At 64.1% G+C, this 17,802-nt stretch overlaps 13 non-coding genes across 13 annotated transcripts; all 13 read left to right on the forward strand.

Annotated features, from left to right (window-relative positions):
* Nucleotides 1–946: 946 nt before the first annotated feature.
* On the forward strand, nucleotides 947–1,065 carry LOC141745678 (5S ribosomal RNA). Its single transcript, XR_012587949.1, has one exon. It is a non-coding gene; the product is annotated as a 5S ribosomal RNA (ribosomal RNA).
* A 1,148-nt stretch (nucleotides 1,066–2,213) lies between these two features.
* LOC141745576 (5S ribosomal RNA) lies at nucleotides 2,214–2,332 on the forward strand. The gene has a single exon (XR_012587851.1). It is a non-coding gene; the product is annotated as a 5S ribosomal RNA (ribosomal RNA).
* A 1,152-nt stretch (nucleotides 2,333–3,484) lies between these two features.
* Nucleotides 3,485–3,603, forward strand: LOC141745665 (5S ribosomal RNA). Its single transcript, XR_012587936.1, has one exon. It is a non-coding gene; the product is annotated as a 5S ribosomal RNA (ribosomal RNA).
* Nucleotides 3,604–5,056: 1,453 nt separating this feature from the next.
* LOC141745742 (5S ribosomal RNA) lies at nucleotides 5,057–5,175 on the forward strand. Its single transcript, XR_012588012.1, has one exon. It is a non-coding gene; the product is annotated as a 5S ribosomal RNA (ribosomal RNA).
* Nucleotides 5,176–6,323: 1,148 nt separating this feature from the next.
* Nucleotides 6,324–6,442, forward strand: LOC141745689 (5S ribosomal RNA). Its single transcript, XR_012587960.1, has one exon. It is a non-coding gene; the product is annotated as a 5S ribosomal RNA (ribosomal RNA).
* Nucleotides 6,443–7,590: 1,148 nt separating this feature from the next.
* LOC141745700 (5S ribosomal RNA) lies at nucleotides 7,591–7,709 on the forward strand. Its single transcript, XR_012587971.1, has one exon. It is a non-coding gene; the product is annotated as a 5S ribosomal RNA (ribosomal RNA).
* A 1,148-nt stretch (nucleotides 7,710–8,857) lies between these two features.
* LOC141745577 (5S ribosomal RNA) lies at nucleotides 8,858–8,976 on the forward strand. The gene has a single exon (XR_012587852.1). It is a non-coding gene; the product is annotated as a 5S ribosomal RNA (ribosomal RNA).
* A 1,152-nt stretch (nucleotides 8,977–10,128) lies between these two features.
* On the forward strand, nucleotides 10,129–10,247 carry LOC141745666 (5S ribosomal RNA). The gene has a single exon (XR_012587937.1). It is a non-coding gene; the product is annotated as a 5S ribosomal RNA (ribosomal RNA).
* A 1,453-nt stretch (nucleotides 10,248–11,700) lies between these two features.
* On the forward strand, nucleotides 11,701–11,819 carry LOC141745743 (5S ribosomal RNA). The gene has a single exon (XR_012588013.1). It is a non-coding gene; the product is annotated as a 5S ribosomal RNA (ribosomal RNA).
* A 1,152-nt stretch (nucleotides 11,820–12,971) lies between these two features.
* LOC141745669 (5S ribosomal RNA) lies at nucleotides 12,972–13,090 on the forward strand. Its single transcript, XR_012587940.1, has one exon. It is a non-coding gene; the product is annotated as a 5S ribosomal RNA (ribosomal RNA).
* A 1,148-nt stretch (nucleotides 13,091–14,238) lies between these two features.
* On the forward strand, nucleotides 14,239–14,357 carry LOC141745711 (5S ribosomal RNA). Its single transcript, XR_012587982.1, has one exon. It is a non-coding gene; the product is annotated as a 5S ribosomal RNA (ribosomal RNA).
* A 1,148-nt stretch (nucleotides 14,358–15,505) lies between these two features.
* On the forward strand, nucleotides 15,506–15,624 carry LOC141745723 (5S ribosomal RNA). The gene has a single exon (XR_012587993.1). It is a non-coding gene; the product is annotated as a 5S ribosomal RNA (ribosomal RNA).
* A 1,152-nt stretch (nucleotides 15,625–16,776) lies between these two features.
* LOC141745631 (5S ribosomal RNA) lies at nucleotides 16,777–16,895 on the forward strand. Its single transcript, XR_012587903.1, has one exon. It is a non-coding gene; the product is annotated as a 5S ribosomal RNA (ribosomal RNA).
* Nucleotides 16,896–17,802: the final 907 nt, after the last annotated feature.

Raw genomic sequence — 17,802 nt, forward strand, 5'->3', positions numbered from 1 at the left:
GGCAGGCGGGTGGGTGTGTGGGGCTGGAGGGCGCGGGGCGTGTGGGAGTGGTGTGTAAGTATTTTGGGGGGCTGTGTTGGGGCAGGTGCGGGTGTAGTTGCGGCAGGCGGGCGGGTGTGTGGGGCTGCGGGCCGTGTGGCAGGGGTGTGGGGGTTTTCTGGAGTGTTGCGCGTGGCATGTTGGGTGCTGTAGGCTTTTGGCGGCGGGCGGAGGGGTGTTGAGCGTTTTGGTGTTGCGGGTGGGGGGTTGTGTCGGGGGGGCAGGTGCGCGTGTGGTTGCGGCAGGCGGGTGGGTGTGTGGGGCTGCAGGGCACGTGGGAGGCTTGTGGAGGTTTTTTGGGTTGTTGGGTGCTGTAGGCTTTTGCCGGCAGGCGGGGGGGCGTTGAGTGTTTTGGTGTTGCGAGTGGGGTGTTGCGGCAGGCGGGTGGGTGTGCGGGGCTGCGGGGCGTGTAGCAGGGGTGTGGAGGTCTTTTGGGGTGTTGGGTGCTGTATGATTTTGGCGTCGGGCGGAGCGTCTGGCGAGCGTTGTGGTGTTGCGAGTGGGGTATTGTGGCAGGCGTCGGGGCAGGTGCGTGTGTTGTTGCGGGAGGAGGGAGGGTGTGTGGGGCTGTAGGGCGTGTGCGGTGCGTGAGTGTGGTGTAAGTACTTAGTGGTGTTGTGTGTGGGGTGTTGTGTTGTGTGAGGTGCGTGTGTTGTTGGGTGAGGCGTGTGTGTGTGTGTGTGTGTAGGGCAGGGTGCGTGTGGTGAGGGGTGTGTATTTTTTGCGGGGTGTTGCGTGTGGGGTGTTGTTTTGTGTGAAGTGTGTTGTGGGTAGGTGCGTGTGTTGTGCGTGTGTTTGTGTGTGTGTGTGTGGTGTGAGGCGTTGTTGTGGGCGTGGGGGTGTGTGTGAGTGCGGGAGGGCGGTGTGGGCGGTGGGTGTGGAGAGGGCTGTTGTGGGGCAGAGGGGTGCCTACGGCCATACCACCCTGAGAACGCCCGATCTCGTCTGATCTCGGAAGCTAAGCAGGGTCGGGCCCGGTTAGTACTTGGATGGGAGACCGCCTGGGAATACCGGGTGCTGTAGGCTTTTGCCGGCGGGCGGAGGGGTGCTGCGCGTTTTGCTGTTGCGTCCGGCAGGGGGGCAGGTGCGGGTGTGGTTGCGGCAGGCGGGTGGGTGTGTGGGGCTGCAGGGCACGTGGGAGGCTTGTGGAGGTTTTTTGGGCTGTTGTAGGCTTTTGCCGGCAGGCGGGGGGGTGTTGAGTGTTTTGGTGTTGCGAGTGGGGTGTTGCGGCAGGCGGGTGGGTGTGTGGGGCTGGAGGGCGCGGGGCGTGTGGGAGTGGTGTGTAAGTATTTTGGGGGGCTGTGTTGGGGCAGGTGCGGGTGTAGTTGCGGCAGGCGGGCGGGTGTGTGGGGCTGCGGGCCGTGTGGCAGGGGTGTGGGGGTTTTCTGGAGTGTTGCGCGTGGCATGTTGGGTGCTGTAGGCTTTTGGCGGCGGGCGGAGGGGTGTTGAGCGTTTTGGTGTTGCGGGTGGGGGGTTGTGTCGGGGGGGCAGGTGCGCGTGTGGTTGCGGCAGGCGGGTGGGTGTGTGGGGCTGCAGGGCACGTGGGAGGCTTGTGGAGGTTTTTTGGGTTGTTGGGTGCTGTAGGCTTTTGCCGGCAGGCGGGGGGGCGTTGAGTGTTTTGGTGTTGCGAGTGGGGTGTTGCGGCAGGCGGGTGGGTGTGCGGGGCTGCGGGGCGTGTAGCAGGGGTGTGGAGGTCTTTTGGGGTGTTGGGTGCTGTATGATTTTGGCGTCGGGCGGAGCGTCTGGCGAGCGTTGTGGTGTTGCGAGTGGGGTATTGTGGCAGGCGTCGGGGCAGGTGCGTGTGTTGTTGCGGGAGGAGGGAGGGTGTGTGGGGCTGTAGGGCGTGTGCGGTGCGTGAGGGTGGTGTAAGTACTTAGTGGTGTTGTGTGTGGGGTGTTGTGTTGTGTGAGGTGCGTGTGTTGTTGGGTGAGGCGTGTGTGTGTGTGTGCGTGTAGGGCAGGGTGCGTGTGGTGAGGGGTGTGTATTTTTTGCGGGGTGTTGCGTGTGGGGTGTTGTTTTGTGTGAGGTGTGTTGTGGGTAGGTGCGTGTGTTGTGCGTGTGTTTGTGTGTGTGTGTGTGGTGTGAGGCGTTGTTGTGGGCGTGGGGGTGTGTGTGAGTGCGGGAGGGCGGTGTGGGCGGTGGGTGTGGAGAGGGCTGTTGTGGGGCAGAGGGGTGCCTACGGCCATACCACCCTGAGAACGCCCGATCTCATCTGATCTCGGAAGCTAAGCAGGGTCGGGCCCGGTTAGTACTTGGATGGGAGACCGCCCGGGAATACCGGGTGCTGTAGGCTTTTGCCGGCGGGCGGAGGGGTGCTGCGCGTTTTGCTGTTGCGTCCGGCAGGGGGGCAGGTGCGGGTGTGTTTGCGGCAGGCGGGTGGGCGTGTGGGGCTGCGGGGCGCGTGGGAGGCTTGTGGAGGTTTTTTGGGCTGTTGTAGGCTTTTGCCGGCAGGCGGGGGGGTGTTGAGTGTTTTGGTGTTGCGAGTGGGGTGTTGCGGCAGGCGGGTGGGTGTGTGGGGCTGGAGGGCGCGGGGCGTGTGGGAGTGGTGTGTAAGTATTTTGGGGGGCTGTGTTGGGGCAGGTGCGGGTGTAGTTGCGGCAGGCGGGCGGGTGTGTGGGGCTGTGGGCCGTGTGGCAGGGGTGTGGGGGTTTTCTGGAGTGTTGCGCGTGGCATGTTGGGTGCTGTAGGCTTTTGGCGGCGGGCGGAGGGGTGTTGAGCGTTTTGGTGTTGCGGGTGGGGGGTTGTGTCGGGGGGGCAGGTGCGCGTGTGGTTGCGGCAGGCGGGTGGGTGTGTGGGGCTGCAGGGCACGTGGGAGGCTTGTGGAGGTTTTTTGGGTTGTTGGGTGCTGTAGGCTTTTACCGGCAGGCGGTGGGGCGTTGAGTGTTTTGGTGTTGCGAGTGGGGTGTTGCGGCAGGCGGGTGGGTGTGCGGGGCTGCGGGGCGTGTAGCAGGGGTGTGGAGGTCTTTTGGGGTGTTGGGTGCTGTATGATTTTGGCGTCGGGCGGAGCGTCTGGCGAGCGTTGTGGTGTTGCGAGTGGGGTATTGTGGCAGGCGTCGGGGCAGGTGCGCGTGTTGTTGCGGGAGGAGGGAGGGTGTGTGGGGCTGTAGGGCGTGTGCGGTGCGTGAGGGTGGTGTAAGTACTTAGTGGTGTTGTGTGTGGGGTGTTGTGTTGTGTGAGGTGCGTGTGTTGTTGGGTGAGGCGTGTGTGTGTGTGTGTGTGCGTGTAGGGCAGGGTGCGTGTGGTGAGGGGTGTGTATTTTTTGCGGGGTGTTGCGTGTGGGGTGTTGTTTTGTGTGAGGTGTGTTGTGGGTAGGTGCGTGTGTTGTGCGTGTGTTTGTGTGTGTGTGTGTGGTGTGAGGCGTTGTTGTGGGCGTGGGGGTGTGTGTGAGTGTGGGAGGGCGGTGTGGGTGGTGGGTGTGGAGAGGGCTGTTGTGGGGCAGAGGGGTGCCTATGGCCATACCACCCTGAGAACGCCCGATCTCGTCTGATCTCGGAAGCTAAGCAGGGTCGGGCCCGGTTAGTACTTGGATGGGAGACCGCCCGGGAATACCGGGTGCTGTAGGCTTTCGCCGGCGGGCGGAGGGGTGCTGCGCGTTTTGCTGTTGCGTCCGGCAGGGGGGCAGGTGCGGGTGTGGTTGCGGCAGGCGGGTGGGCGTGTGGGGCTGCAGGGCGCGTGGGAGGCTTGTGGAGGTTTTTTGGGCTGTTGTAGGCTTTTGCCGGCAGGCGGGGGGTGTTTAGTGTTTTGGTGTTGCGAGTGGGGTGTTGCGGCAGGCGGGCGGGTTTGTGGGGCTGCGGGCCGTGTGGCAGGGGTGTGGAGGTTTTCTGGAGTGTTGCGCGTGGCATGTTGGGTGCTGTAGGCTTTTGGCGGCGGGCAGAGGGGTGTTGAGCGTTTTGGTGTTGCGGGTGGGGGGTTGTGTCGGGGGGGCAGGTGCGCGTGTGGTTGCGGCAGGCGGGTGGGTGTGTGGGGCTGCGGGGCGTGTGGGAGGCTTGTGGAGGTTTTTTGGGCTCTTGTACGCTTTTGCCGGCAGGCGGGGGGGTGTTGAGTGTTTTGGTGTTGCGAGTGGGGTGTTGCGGCAGGCGGGTGGGTGTGTGGGGCTGGAGGGCGCGGGGCGTGTGGGAGTGGTGTGTAAGTATTTTGGGGGGCTGTGTTGGGGCAGGTGCGGGTGTAGTTGCGGCAGGCGGGCGGGTGTGTGGGGCTGCGGGCCGTGTGGCAGGGGTGTGGGGGTTTTCTGGAGTGTTGCGCGTGGCATGTTGGGTGCTGTAGGCTTTTGGCGGCGGGCGGAGGGGTGTTGAGCGTTTTGGTGTTGCGGGTGGGGGGTTGTGTCGGGGGGGCAGGTGCGCGTGTGGTTGCGGCAGGCGGGTGGGTGTGTGGGGCTGCAGGGCACGTGGGAGGCTTGTGGAGGTTTTTTGGGTTGTTGGGTGCTGTAGGCTTTTGCCGGCAGGCGGGGGGGCGTTGAGTGTTTTGGTGTTGCGAGTGGGGTGTTGCGGCAGGCGGGTGGGTGTGCGGGGCTGCGGGGCGTGTAGCAGGGGTGTGGAGGTCTTTTGGGGTGTTGGGTGCTGTATGATTTTGGCGTCGGGCGGAGCGTCTGGCGAGCGTTGTGGTGTTGCGAGTGGGGTATTGTGGCAGGCGTCGGGGCAGGTGCGTGTGTTGTTGCGGGAGGAGGGAGGGTGTGTGGGGCTGTAGGGCGTGTGCGGTGCGTGAGTGTGGTGTAAGTACTTAGTGGTGTTGTGTGTGGGGTGTTGTGTTGTGTGAGGTGCGTGTGTTGTTGGGTGAGGCGTGTGTGTGTGTGTGTGTGTAGGGCAGGGTGCGTGTGGTGAGGGGTGTGTATTTTTTGCGGGGTGTTGCGTGTGGGGTGTTGTTTTGTGTGAGGTGTGTTGTGGGTAGGTGCGTGTGTTGTGCGTGTGTTTGTGTGTGTGTGTGTGGTGTGAGGCGTTGTTGTGGGCGTGGGGGTGTGTGTGAGTGCGGGAGGGCGGTGTGGGCGGTGGGTGTGGAGAGGGCTGTTGTGGGGCAGAGGGGTGCCTACGGCCATACCACCCTGAGAACGCCCGATCTCGTCTGATCTCGGAAGCTAAGCAGGGTCGGGCCCGGTTAGTACTTGGATGGGAGAGCGCCTGGGAATACCGGGTGCTGTAGGCTTTTGCCGGCGGGCGGAGGGGTGCTGCGCGTTTTGCTGTTGCGTCCGGCAGGGGGGCAGGTGCGGGTGTGGTTGCGGCAGGCGGGTGGGTGTGTGGGGCTGCAGGGCACGTGGGAGGCTTGTGGAGGTTTTTTGGGCTGTTGTAGGCTTTTGCCGGCAGGCGGGGGGGTGTTGAGTGTTTTGGTGTTGCGAGTGGGGTGTTGCGGCAGGCGGGTGGGTGTGTGGGGCTGGAGGGCGCGGGGCGTGTGGGAGTGGTGTGTAAGTATTTTGGGGGGCTGTGTTGGGGCAGGTGCGGGTGTAGTTGCGGCAGGCGGGCGGGTGTGTGGGGCTGTGGGCCGTGTGGCAGGGGTGTGGGGGTTTTCTGGAGTGTTGCGCGTGGCATGTTGGGTGCTGTAGGCTTTTGGCGGCGGGCGGAGGGGTGTTGAGCGTTTTGGTGTTGCGGGTGGGGGGTTGTGTCGGGGGGGCAGGTGCGTGTGTGGTTGCGGCAGGCGGGTGGGTGTGTGGGGCTGCAGGGCACGTGGGAGGCTTGTGGAGGTTTTTTGGGTTGTTGGGTGCTGTAGGCTTTTGCCGGCAGGCGGGGGGGCGTTGAGTGTTTTGGTGTTGCGAGTGGGGTGTTGCGGCAGGCGGGTGGGTGTGCGGGGCTGCGGGGCGTGTAGCAGGGGTGTGGAGGTCTTTTGGGGTGTTGGGTGCTGTATGATTTTGGCGTCGGGCGGAGCGTCTGGCGAGCGTTGTGGTGTTGCGAGTGGGGTATTGTGGCAGGCGTCGGGGCAGGTGCGCGTGTTGTTGCGGGAGGAGGGAGGGTGTGTGGGGCTGTAGGGCGTGTGCGGTGCGTGAGTGTGGTGTAAGTACTTAGTGGTGTTGTGTGGGGGGTGTTGTGTTGTGTGAGGTGCGTGTGTTGTTGGGTGAGGCGTGTGTGTGTGTGTGTGTGTAGGGCAGGGTGCGTGTGGTGAGGGGTGTGTATTTTTTGCGGGGTGTTGCGTGTGGGGTGTTGTTTTGTGTGAAGTGTGTTGTGGGTAGGTGCGTGTGTTGTGCGTGTGTTTGTGTGTGTGTGTGTGGTGTGAGGCGTTGTTGTGGGCGTGGGGGTGTGTGTGAGTGCGGGAGGGCGGTGTGGGCGGTGGGTGTGGAGAGGGCTGTTGTGGGGCAGAGGGGTGCCTACGGCCATACCACCCTGAGAACGCCCGATCTCGTCTGATCTCGGAAGCTAAGCAGGGTCGGGCCCGGTTAGTACTTGGATGGGAGACCGCCTGGGAATACCGGGTGCTGTAGGCTTTTGCCGGCAGGCGGAGGGGTGCTGCGCGTTTTGCTGTTGCGTCCGGCAGGGGGGCAGGTGCGGGTGTGGTTGCGGCAGGCGGGTGGGTGTGTGGGCTTGTGGGGCACGTGGGAGGCTTGTGGAGGTTTTTTGGGCTGTTGTAGGCTTTTGCCGGCAGGCGGGGGGGTGTTGAGTGTTTTGGTGTTGCGAGTGGGGTGTTGCGGCAGGCGGGTGGGTGTGTGGGGCTGGAGGGCGCGGGGCGTGTGGGAGTGGTGTGTAAGTATTTTGGGGGGCTGTGTTGGGGCAGGTGCGGGTGTAGTTGCGGCAGGCGGGCGGGTGTGTGGGGCTGCGGGCCGTGTGGCAGGGGTGTGGGGGTTTTCTGGAGTGTTGCGCGTGGCATGTTGGGTGCTGTAGGCTTTTGGCGGCGGGCGGAGGGGTGTTGAGCGTTTTGGTGTTGCGGGTGGGGGGTTGTGTCGGGGGGGCAGGTGCGCGTGTGGTTGCGGCAGGCGGGTGGGTGTGTGGGGCTGCAGGGCACGTGGGAGGCTTGTGGAGGTTTTTTGGGTTGTTGGGTGCTGTAGGCTTTTGCCGGCAGGCGGGGGGGCGTTGAGTGTTTTGGTGTTGCGAGTGGGGTGTTGCGGCAGGCGGGTGGGTGTGCGGGGCTGCGGGGCGTGTAGCAGGGGTGTGGAGGTCTTTTGGGGTGTTGGGTGCTGTATGATTTTGGCGTCGGGCGGAGCGTCTGGCGAGCGTTGTGGTGTTGCGAGTGGGGTATTGTGGCAGGCGTCGGGGCAGGTGCGTGTGTTGTTGCGGGAGGAGGGAGGGTGTGTGGGGCTGTAGGGCGTGTGCGGTGCGTGAGTGTGGTGTAAGTACTTAGTGGTGTTGTGTGTGGGGTGTTGTGTTGTGTGAGGTGCGTGTGTTGTTGGGTGAGGCGTGTGTGTGTGTGTGTGTGTAGGGCAGGGTGCGTGTGGTGAGGGGTGTGTATTTTTTGCGGGGTGTTGCGTGTGGGGTGTTGTTTTGTGTGAAGTGTGTTGTGGGTAGGTGCGTGTGTTGTGCGTGTGTTTGTGTGTGTGTGTGTGGTGTGAGGCGTTGTTGTGGGCGTGGGGGTGTGTGTGAGTGCGGGAGGGCGGTGTGGGCGGTGGGTGTGGAGAGGGCTGTTGTGGGGCAGAGGGGTGCCTACGGCCATACCACCCTGAGAACGCCCGATCTCGTCTGATCTCGGAAGCTAAGCAGGGTCGGGCCCGGTTAGTACTTGGATGGGAGACCGCCTGGGAATACCGGGTGCTGTAGGCTTTTGCCGGCGGGCGGAGGGGTGCTGCGCGTTTTGCTGTTGCGTCCGGCAGGGGGGCAGGTGCGGGTGTGGTTGCGGCAGGCGGGTGGGTGTGTGGGGCTGCAGGGCACGTGGGAGGCTTGTGGAGGTTTTTTGGGCTGTTGTAGGCTTTTGCCGGCAGGCGGGGGGGTGTTGAGTGTTTTGGTGTTGCGAGTGGGGTGTTGCGGCAGGCGGGTGGGTGTGTGGGGCTGGAGGGCGCGGGGCGTGTGGGAGTGGTGTGTAAGTATTTTGGGGGGCTGTGTTGGGGCAGGTGCGGGTGTAGTTGCGGCAGGCGGGCGGGTGTGTGGGGCTGCGGGCCGTGTGGCAGGGGTGTGGGGGTTTTCTGGAGTGTTGCGCGTGGCATGTTGGGTGCTGTAGGCTTTTGGCGGCGGGCGGAGGGGTGTTGAGCGTTTTGGTGTTGCGGGTGGGGGGTTGTGTCGGGGGGGCAGGTGCGCGTGTGGTTGCGGCAGGCGGGTGGGTGTGTGGGGCTGCAGGGCACGTGGGAGGCTTGTGGAGGTTTTTTGGGTTGTTGGGTGCTGTAGGCTTTTGCCGGCAGGCGGGGGGGCGTTGAGTGTTTTGGTGTTGCGAGTGGGGTGTTGCGGCAGGCGGGTGGGTGTGCGGGGCTGCGGGGCGTGTAGCAGGGGTGTGGAGGTCTTTTGGGGTGTTGGGTGCTGTATGATTTTGGCGTCGGGCGGAGCGTCTGGCGAGCGTTGTGGTGTTGCGAGTGGGGTATTGTGGCAGGCGTCGGGGCAGGTGCGTGTGTTGTTGCGGGAGGAGGGAGGGTGTGTGGGGCTGTAGGGCGTGTGCGGTGCGTGAGGGTGGTGTAAGTACTTAGTGGTGTTGTGTGTGGGGTGTTGTGTTGTGTGAGGTGCGTGTGTTGTTGGGTGAGGCGTGTGTGTGTGTGTGCGTGTAGGGCAGGGTGCGTGTGGTGAGGGGTGTGTATTTTTTGCGGGGTGTTGCGTGTGGGGTGTTGTTTTGTGTGAGGTGTGTTGTGGGTAGGTGCGTGTGTTGTGCGTGTGTTTGTGTGTGTGTGTGTGGTGTGAGGCGTTGTTGTGGGCGTGGGGGTGTGTGTGAGTGCGGGAGGGCGGTGTGGGCGGTGGGTGTGGAGAGGGCTGTTGTGGGGCAGAGGGGTGCCTACGGCCATACCACCCTGAGAACGCCCGATCTCATCTGATCTCGGAAGCTAAGCAGGGTCGGGCCCGGTTAGTACTTGGATGGGAGACCGCCCGGGAATACCGGGTGCTGTAGGCTTTTGCCGGCGGGCGGAGGGGTGCTGCGCGTTTTGCTGTTGCGTCCGGCAGGGGGGCAGGTGCGGGTGTGTTTGCGGCAGGCGGGTGGGCGTGTGGGGCTGCGGGGCGCGTGGGAGGCTTGTGGAGGTTTTTTGGGCTGTTGTAGGCTTTTGCCGGCAGGCGGGGGGGTGTTGAGTGTTTTGGTGTTGCGAGTGGGGTGTTGCGGCAGGCGGGTGGGTGTGTGGGGCTGGAGGGCGCGGGGCGTGTGGGAGTGGTGTGTAAGTATTTTGGGGGGCTGTGTTGGGGCAGGTGCGGGTGTAGTTGCGGCAGGCGGGCGGGTGTGTGGGGCTGTGGGCCGTGTGGCAGGGGTGTGGGGGTTTTCTGGAGTGTTGCGCGTGGCATGTTGGGTGCTGTAGGCTTTTGGCGGCGGGCGGAGGGGTGTTGAGCGTTTTGGTGTTGCGGGTGGGGGGTTGTGTCGGGGGGGCAGGTGCGCGTGTGGTTGCGGCAGGCGGGTGGGTGTGTGGGGCTGCAGGGCACGTGGGAGGCTTGTGGAGGTTTTTTGGGTTGTTGGGTGCTGTAGGCTTTTACCGGCAGGCGGTGGGGCGTTGAGTGTTTTGGTGTTGCGAGTGGGGTGTTGCGGCAGGCGGGTGGGTGTGCGGGGCTGCGGGGCGTGTAGCAGGGGTGTGGAGGTCTTTTGGGGTGTTGGGTGCTGTATGATTTTGGCGTCGGGCGGAGCGTCTGGCGAGCGTTGTGGTGTTGCGAGTGGGGTATTGTGGCAGGCGTCGGGGCAGGTGCGCGTGTTGTTGCGGGAGGAGGGAGGGTGTGTGGGGCTGTAGGGCGTGTGCGGTGCGTGAGGGTGGTGTAAGTACTTAGTGGTGTTGTGTGTGGGGTGTTGTGTTGTGTGAGGTGCGTGTGTTGTTGGGTGAGGCGTGTGTGTGTGTGTGTGTGCGTGTAGGGCAGGGTGCGTGTGGTGAGGGGTGTGTATTTTTTGCGGGGTGTTGCGTGTGGGGTGTTGTTTTGTGTGAGGTGTGTTGTGGGTAGGTGCGTGTGTTGTGCGTGTGTTTGTGTGTGTGTGTGTGGTGTGAGGCGTTGTTGTGGGCGTGGGGGTGTGTGTGAGTGTGGGAGGGCGGTGTGGGTGGTGGGTGTGGAGAGGGCTGTTGTGGGGCAGAGGGGTGCCTATGGCCATACCACCCTGAGAACGCCCGATCTCGTCTGATCTCGGAAGCTAAGCAGGGTCGGGCCCGGTTAGTACTTGGATGGGAGACCGCCCGGGAATACCGGGTGCTGTAGGCTTTCGCCGGCGGGCGGAGGGGTGCTGCGCGTTTTGCTGTTGCGTCCGGCAGGGGGGCAGGTGCGGGTGTGGTTGCGGCAGGCGGGTGGGCGTGTGGGGCTGCAGGGCGCGTGGGAGGCTTGTGGAGGTTTTTTGGGCTGTTGTAGGCTTTTGCCGGCAGGCGGGGGGTGTTTAGTGTTTTGGTGTTGCGAGTGGGGTGTTGCGGCAGGCGGGCGGGTTTGTGGGGCTGCGGGCCGTGTGGCAGGGGTGTGGAGGTTTTCTGGAGTGTTGCGCGTGGCATGTTGGGTGCTGTAGGCTTTTGGCGGCGGGCAGAGGGGTGTTGAGCGTTTTGGTGTTGCGGGTGGGGGGTTGTGTCGGGGGGGCAGGTGCGCGTGTGGTTGCGGCAGGCGGGTGGGTGTGTGGGGCTGCGGGGCGTGTGGGAGGCTTGTGGAGGTTTTTTGGGCTCTTGTACGCTTTTGCCGGCAGGCGGGGGGGTGTTGAGTGTTTTGGTGTTGCGAGTGGGGTGTTGCGGCAGGCGGGTGGGTGTGTGGGGCTGGAGGGCGCGGGGCGTGTGGGAGTGGTGTGTAAGTATTTTGGGGGGCTGTGTTGGGGCAGGTGCGGGTGTAGTTGCGGCAGGCGGGCGGGTGTGTGGGGCTGCGGGCCGTGTGGCAGGGGTGTGGGGGTTTTCTGGAGTGTTGCGCGTGGCATGTTGGGTGCTGTAGGCTTTTGGCGGCGGGCGGAGGGGTGTTGAGCGTTTTGGTGTTGCGGGTGGGGGGTTGTGTCGGGGGGGCAGGTGCGCGTGTGGTTGCGGCAGGCGGGTGGGTGTGTGGGGCTGCAGGGCACGTGGGAGGCTTGTGGAGGTTTTTTGGGTTGTTGGGTGCTGTAGGCTTTTGCCGGCAGGCGGGGGGGCGTTGAGTGTTTTGGTGTTGCGAGTGGGGTGTTGCGGCAGGCGGGTGGGTGTGCGGGGCTGCGGGGCGTGTAGCAGGGGTGTGGAGGTCTTTTGGGGTGTTGGGTGCTGTATGATTTTGGCGTCGGGCGGAGCGTCTGGCGAGCGTTGTGGTGTTGCGAGTGGGGTATTGTGGCAGGCGTCGGGGCAGGTGCGTGTGTTGTTGCGGGAGGAGGGAGGGTGTGTGGGGCTGTAGGGCGTGTGCGGTGCGTGAGTGTGGTGTAAGTACTTAGTGGTGTTGTGTGTGGGGTGTTGTGTTGTGTGAGGTGCGTGTGTTGTTGGGTGAGGCGTGTGTGTGTGTGTGTGTGTAGGGCAGGGTGCGTGTGGTGAGGGGTGTGTATTTTTTGCGGGGTGTTGCGTGTGGGGTGTTGTTTTGTGTGAGGTGTGTTGTGGGTAGGTGCGTGTGTTGTGCGTGTGTTTGTGTGTGTGTGTGTGGTGTGAGGCGTTGTTGTGGGCGTGGGGGTGTGTGTGAGTGCGGGAGGGCGGTGTGGGCGGTGGGTGTGGAGAGGGCTGTTGTGGGGCAGAGGGGTGCCTACGGCCATACCACCCTGAGAACGCCCGATCTCGTCTGATCTCGGAAGCTAAGCAGGGTCGGGCCCGGTTAGTACTTGGATGGGAGAGCGCCTGGGAATACCGGGTGCTGTAGGCTTTTGCCGGCGGGCGGAGGGGTGCTGCGCGTTTTGCTGTTGCGTCCGGCAGGGGGGCAGGTGCGGGTGTGGTTGCGGCAGGCGGGTGGGTGTGTGGGGCTGCAGGGCACGTGGGAGGCTTGTGGAGGTTTTTTGGGCTGTTGTAGGCTTTTGCCGGCAGGCGGGGGGGTGTTGAGTGTTTTGGTGTTGCGAGTGGGGTGTTGCGGCAGGCGGGTGGGTGTGTGGGGCTGGAGGGCGCGGGGCGTGTGGGAGTGGTGTGTAAGTATTTTGGGGGGCTGTGTTGGGGCAGGTGCGGGTGTAGTTGCGGCAGGCGGGCGGGTGTGTGGGGCTGCGGGCCGTGTGGCAGGGGTGTGGGGGTTTTCTGGAGTGTTGCGCGTGGCATGTTGGGTGCTGTAGGCTTTTGGCGGCGGGCGGAGGGGTGTTGAGCGTTTTGGTGTTGCGGGTGGGGGGTTGTGTCGGGGGGGCAGGTGCGCGTGTGGTTGCGGCAGGCGGGTGGGTGTGTGGGGCTGCAGGGCACGTGGGAGGCTTGTGGAGGTTTTTTGGGTTGTTGGGTGCTGTAGGCTTTTGCCGGCAGGCGGGGGGGCGTTGAGTGTTTTGGTGTTGCGAGTGGGGTGTTGCGGCAGGCGGGTGGGTGTGCGGGGCTGCGGGGCGTGTAGCAGGGGTGTGGAGGTCTTTTGGGGTGTTGGGTGCTGTATGATTTTGGCGTCGGGCGGAGCGTCTGGCGAGCGTTGTGGTGTTGCGAGTGGGGTATTGTGGCAGGCGTCGGGGCAGGTGCGCGTGTTGTTGCGGGAGGAGGGAGGGTGTGTGGGGCTGTAGGGCGTGTGCGGTGCGTGAGGGTGGTGTAAGTACTTAGTGGTGTTGTGTGTGGGGTGTTGTGTTGTGTGAGGTGCGTGTGTTGTTGGGTGAGGCGTGTGTGTGTGTGTGTGTGTGTGTAGGGCAGGGTGCGTGTGGTGAGGGGTGTGTATTTTTTGCGGGGTGTTGCGTGTGGGGTGTTGTTTTGTGTGAGGTGTGTTGTGGGTAGGTGCGTGTGTTGTGCGTGTGTTTGTGTGTGTGTGTGTGGTGTGAGGCGTTGTTGTGGGCGTGGGGGTGTGTGTGAGTGCGGGAGGGCGGTGTGGGCGGTGGGTGTGGAGAGGGCTGTTGTGGGGCAGAGGGGTGCCTACGGCCATACCACCCTGAGAACGCCCGATCTCGTCTGATCTCGGAAGCTAAGCAGGGTCGGGCCCGGTTAGTACTTGGATGGGAGACTGCCTGGGAATACCGGGTGCTGTAGGCTTTTGCCGGCGGGCGGAGGGGTGCTGCGCGTTTTGCTGTTGCGTCCGGCAGGGGGGCAGGTGCGGGTGTGGTTGCGGCAGGCGGGTGGGTGTGTGGGGCTGCAGGGCACGTGGGAGGCTTGTGGAGGTTTTTTGGGCTGTTGTAGGCTTTTGCCGGCAGGCGGGGGGGTGTTGAGTGTTTTGGTGTTGCGAGTGGGGTGTTGCGGCAGGCGGGTGGGTGTGTGGGGCTGGAGGGCGCGGGGCGTGTGGGAGTGGTGTGTAAGTATTTTGGGGGGCTGTGTTGGGGCAGGTGCGGGTGTAGTTGCGGCAGGCGGGCGGGTGTGTGGGGCTGCGGGCCGTGTGGCAGGGGTGTGGGGGTTTTCTGGAGTGTTGCGCGTGGCATGTTGGGTGCTGTAGGCTTTTGGCGGCGGGCGGAGGGGTGTTGAGCGTTTTGGTGTTGCGGGTGGGGGGTTGTGTCGGGGGGGCAGGTGCGCGTGTGGTTGCGGCAGGCGGGTGGGTGTGTGGGGCTGCAGGGCACGTGGGAGGCTTGTGGAGGTTTTTTGGGTTGTTGGGTGCTGTAGGCTTTTGCCGGCAGGCGGGGGGGCGTTGAGTGTTTTGGTGTTGCGAGTGGGGTGTTGCGGCAGGCGGGTGGGTGTGCGGGGCTGCGGGGCGTGTAGCAGGGGTGTGGAGGTCTTTTGGGGTGTTGGGTGCTGTATGATTTTGGCGTCGGGCGGAGCGTCTGGCGAGCGTTGTGGTGTTGCGAGTGGGGTATTGTGGCAGGCGTCGGGGCAGGTGCGTGTGTTGTTGCGGGAGGAGGGAGGGTGTGTGGGGCTGTAGGGCGTGTGCGGTGCGTGAGTGTGGTGTAAGTACTTAGTGGTGTTGTGTGTGGGGTGTTGTGTTGTGTGAGGTGCGTGTGTTGTTGGGTGAGGCGTGTGTGTGTGTGTGTGTGTAGGGCAGGGTGCGTGTGGTGAGGGGTGTGTATTTTTTGCGGGGTGTTGCGTGTGGGGTGTTGTTTTGTGTGAGGTGTGTTGTGGGTAGGTGCGTGTGTTGTGCGTGTGTTTGTGTGTGTGTGTGTGGTGTGAGGCGTTGTTGTGGGCGTGGGGGTGTGTGTGAGTGCGGGAGGGCGGTGTGGGCGGTGGGTGTGGAGAGGGCTGTTGTGGGGCAGAGGGGTGCCTACGGCCATACCACCCTGAGAACGCCCGATCTCGTCTGATCTCGGAAGCTAAGCAGGGTCGGGCCCGGTTAGTACTTGGATGGGAGACCGCCTGGGAATACCGGGTGCTGTAGGCTTTTGCCGGCGGGCGGAGGGGTGCTGCGCGTTTTGCTGTTGCGTCCGGCAGGGGGGCAGGTGCGGGTGTGGTTGCGGCAGGCGGGTGGGTGTGTGGGGCTGCAGGGCACGTGGGAGGCTTGTGGAGGTTTTTTGGGCTGTTGTAGGCTTTTGCCGGCAGGCGGGGGGGTGTTGAGTGTTTTGGTGTTGCGAGTGGGGTGTTGCGGCAGGCGGGTGGGTGTGTGGGGCTGGAGGGCGCGGGGCGTGTGGGAGTGGTGTGTAAGTATTTTGGGGGGCTGTGTTGGGGCAGGTGCGGGTGTAGTTGCGGCAGGCGGGCGGGTGTGTGGGGCTGCGGGCCGTGTGGCAGGGGTGTGGGGGTTTTCTGGAGTGTTGCGCGTGGCATGTTGGGTGCTGTAGGCTTTTGGCGGCGGGCGGAGGGGTGTTGAGCGTTTTGGTGTTGCGGGTGGGGGGTTGTGTCGGGGGGGCAGGTGCGCGTGTGGTTGCGGCAGGCGGGTGGGTGTGTGGGGCTGCAGGGCACGTGGGAGGCTTGTGGAGGTTTTTTGGGTTGTTGGGTGCTGTAGGCTTTTGCCGGCAGGCGGGGGGGCGTTGAGTGTTTTGGTGTTGCGAGTGGGGTGTTGCGGCAGGCGGGTGGGTGTGCGGGGCTGCGGGGCGTGTAGCAGGGGTGTGGAGGTCTTTTGGGGTGTTGGGTGCTGTATGATTTTGGCGTCGGGCGGAGCGTCTGGCGAGCGTTGTGGTGTTGCGAGTGGGGTATTGTGGCAGGCGTCGGGGCAGGTGCGCGTGTTGTTGCGGGAGGAGGGAGGGTGTATGGGGCTGTAGGGCGTGTGCGGTGCGTGAGTGTGGTGTAAGTACTTAGTGGTGTTGTGTGTGGGGTGTTGTGTTGTGTGAGGTGCGTGTGTTGTTGGGTGAGGCGTGTGTGTGTGTGTGTGTGTAGGGCAGGGTGCGTGTGGTGAGGGGTGTGTATTTTTTGCGGGGTGTTGCGTGTGGGGTGTTGTTTTGTGTGAAGTGTGTTGTGGGTAGGTGCGTGTGTTGTGCGTGTGTTTGTGTGTGTGTGTGTGGTGTGAGGCGTTGTTGTGGGCGTGGGGGTGTGTGTGAGTGCGGGAGGGCGGTGTGGGCGGTGGGTGTGGAGAGGGCTGTTGTGGGGCAGAGGGGTGCCTACGGCCATACCACCCTGAGAACGCCCGATCTCGTCTGATCTCGGAAGCTAAGCAGGGTCGGGCCCGGTTAGTACTTGGATGGGAGACCGCCTGGGAATACCGGGTGCTGTAGGCTTTTGCCGGCAGGCGGAGGGGTGCTGCGCGTTTTGCTGTTGCGTCCGGCAGGGGGGCAGGTGCGGGTGTGGTTGCGGCAGGCGGGTGGGTGTGTGGGGCTGCAGGGCACGTGGGAGGCTTGTGGAGGTTTTTTGGGCTGTTGTAGGCTTTTGCCGGCAGGCGGGGGGGTGTTGAGTGTTTTGGTGTTGCGAGTGGGGTGTTGCGGCAGGCGGGTGGGTGTGTGGGGCTGGAGGGCGCGGGGCGTGTGGGAGTGGTGTGTAAGTATTTTGGGGGGCTGTGTTGGGGCAGGTGCGGGTGTAGTTGCGGCAGGCGGGCGGGTGTGTGGGGCTGCGGGCCGTGTGGCAGGGGTGTGGGGGTTTTCTGGAGTGTTGCGCGTGGCATGTTGGGTGCTGTAGGCTTTTGGCGGCGGGCGGAGGGGTGTTGAGCGTTTTGGTGTTGCGGGTGGGGGGTTGTGTCGGGGGGGCAGGTGCGTGTGTGGTTGCGGCAGGCGGGTGGGTGTGTGGGGCTGCAGGGCACGTGGGAGGCTTGTGGAGGTTTTTTGGGTTGTTGGGTGCTGTAGGCTTTTGCCGGCAGGTGGGGGGGCATTGAGTGTTTTGGTGTTGCGAGTGGGGTGTTGCGGCAGGCGGGTGGGTGTGCGGGGCTGCGGGGCGTGTAGCAGGGGTGTGGAGGTCTTTTGGGGTGTTGGGTGCTGTATGATTTTGGCGTCGGGCGGAGCGTCTGGCGAGCGTTGTGGTGTTGCGAGTGGGGTATTGTGGCAGGCGTCGGGGCAGGTGCGCGTGTTGTTGCGGGAGGAGGGAGGGTGTGTGGGGCTGTAGGGCGTGTGCGGTGCGTGAGGGTGGTGTAAGTACTTAGTGGTGTTGTGTGTGGGGTGTTGTGTTGTGTGAGGTGCGTGTGTTGTTGGGTGAGGCGTGTGTGTGTGTGTGTGTGTGTGTAGGGCAGGGTGCGTGTGGTGAGGGGTGTGTATTTTTTGCGGGGTGTTGCGTGTGGGGTGTTGTTTTGTGTGAGGTGTGTTGTGGGTAGGTGCGTGTGTTGTGCGTGTGTTTGTGTGTGTGTGTGTGGTGTGAGGCGTTGTTGTGGGCGTGGGGGTGTGTGTGAGTGCGGGAGGGCGGTGTGGGCGGTGGGTGTGGAGAGGGCTGTTGTGGGGCAGAGGGGTGCCTACGGCCATACCACCCTGAGAACGCCCGATCTCATCTGATCTCGGAAGCTAAGCAGGGTCGGGCCCGGTTAGTACTTGGATGGGAGACTGCCTGGGAATACCGGGTGCTGTAGGCTTTTGCCGGCGGGCGGAGGGGTGCTGCGCGTTTTGCTGTTGCGTCCGGCAGGGGGGCAGGTGCGGGTGTGGTTGCGGCAGGCGGGTGGGTGTGTGGGGCTGCAGGGCACGTGGGAGGCTTGTGGAGGTTTTTTGGGCTGTTGTAGGCTTTTGCCGGCAGGCGGGGGGGTGTTGAGTGTTTTGGTGTTGCGAGTGGGGTGTTGCGGCAGGCGGGTGGGTGTGTGGGGCTGGAGGGCGCGGGGCGTGTGGGAGTGGTGTGTAAGTATTTTGGGGGGCTGTGTTGGGGCAGGTGCGGGTGTAGTTGCGGCAGGCGGGCGGGTGTGTGGGGCTGCGGGCCGTGTGGCAGGGGTGTGGGGGTTTTCTGGAGTGTTGCGCGTGGCATGTTGGGTGCTGTAGGCTTTTGGCGGCGGGCGGAGGGGTGTTGAGCGTTTTGGTGTTGCGGGTGGGGGGTTGTGTCGGGGGGGCAGGTGCGCGTGTGGTTGCGGCAGGCGGGTGGGTGTGTGGGGCTGCAGGGCACGTGGGAGGCTTGTGGAGGTTTTTTGGGTTGTTGGGTGCTGTAGGCTTTTGCCGGCAGGCGGGGGGGCGTTGAGTGTTTTGGTGTTGCGAGTGGGGTGTTGCGGCAGGCGGGTGGGTGTGCGGGGCTGCGGGGCGTGTAGCAGGGGTGTGGAGGTCTTTTGGGGTGTTGGGTGCTGTATGATTTTGGCGTCGGGCGGAGCGTCTGGCGAGCGTTGTGGTGTTGCGAGTGGGGTATTGTGGCAGGCGTCGGGGCAGGTGCGTGTGTTGTTGCGGGAGGAGGGAGGGTGTGTGGGGCTGTAGGGCGTGTGCGGTGCGTGAGTGTGGTGTAAGTACTTAGTGGTGTTGTGTGTGGGGTGTTGTGTTGTGTGAGGTGCGTGTGTTGTTGGGTGAGGC

The sequence above is a fragment of the Larus michahellis genome, chromosome 6 (assembly GCF_964199755.1).
Source record: "Larus michahellis chromosome 6, bLarMic1.1, whole genome shotgun sequence".
Taxonomy (NCBI): domain Eukaryota; kingdom Metazoa; phylum Chordata; class Aves; order Charadriiformes; family Laridae; genus Larus; species Larus michahellis.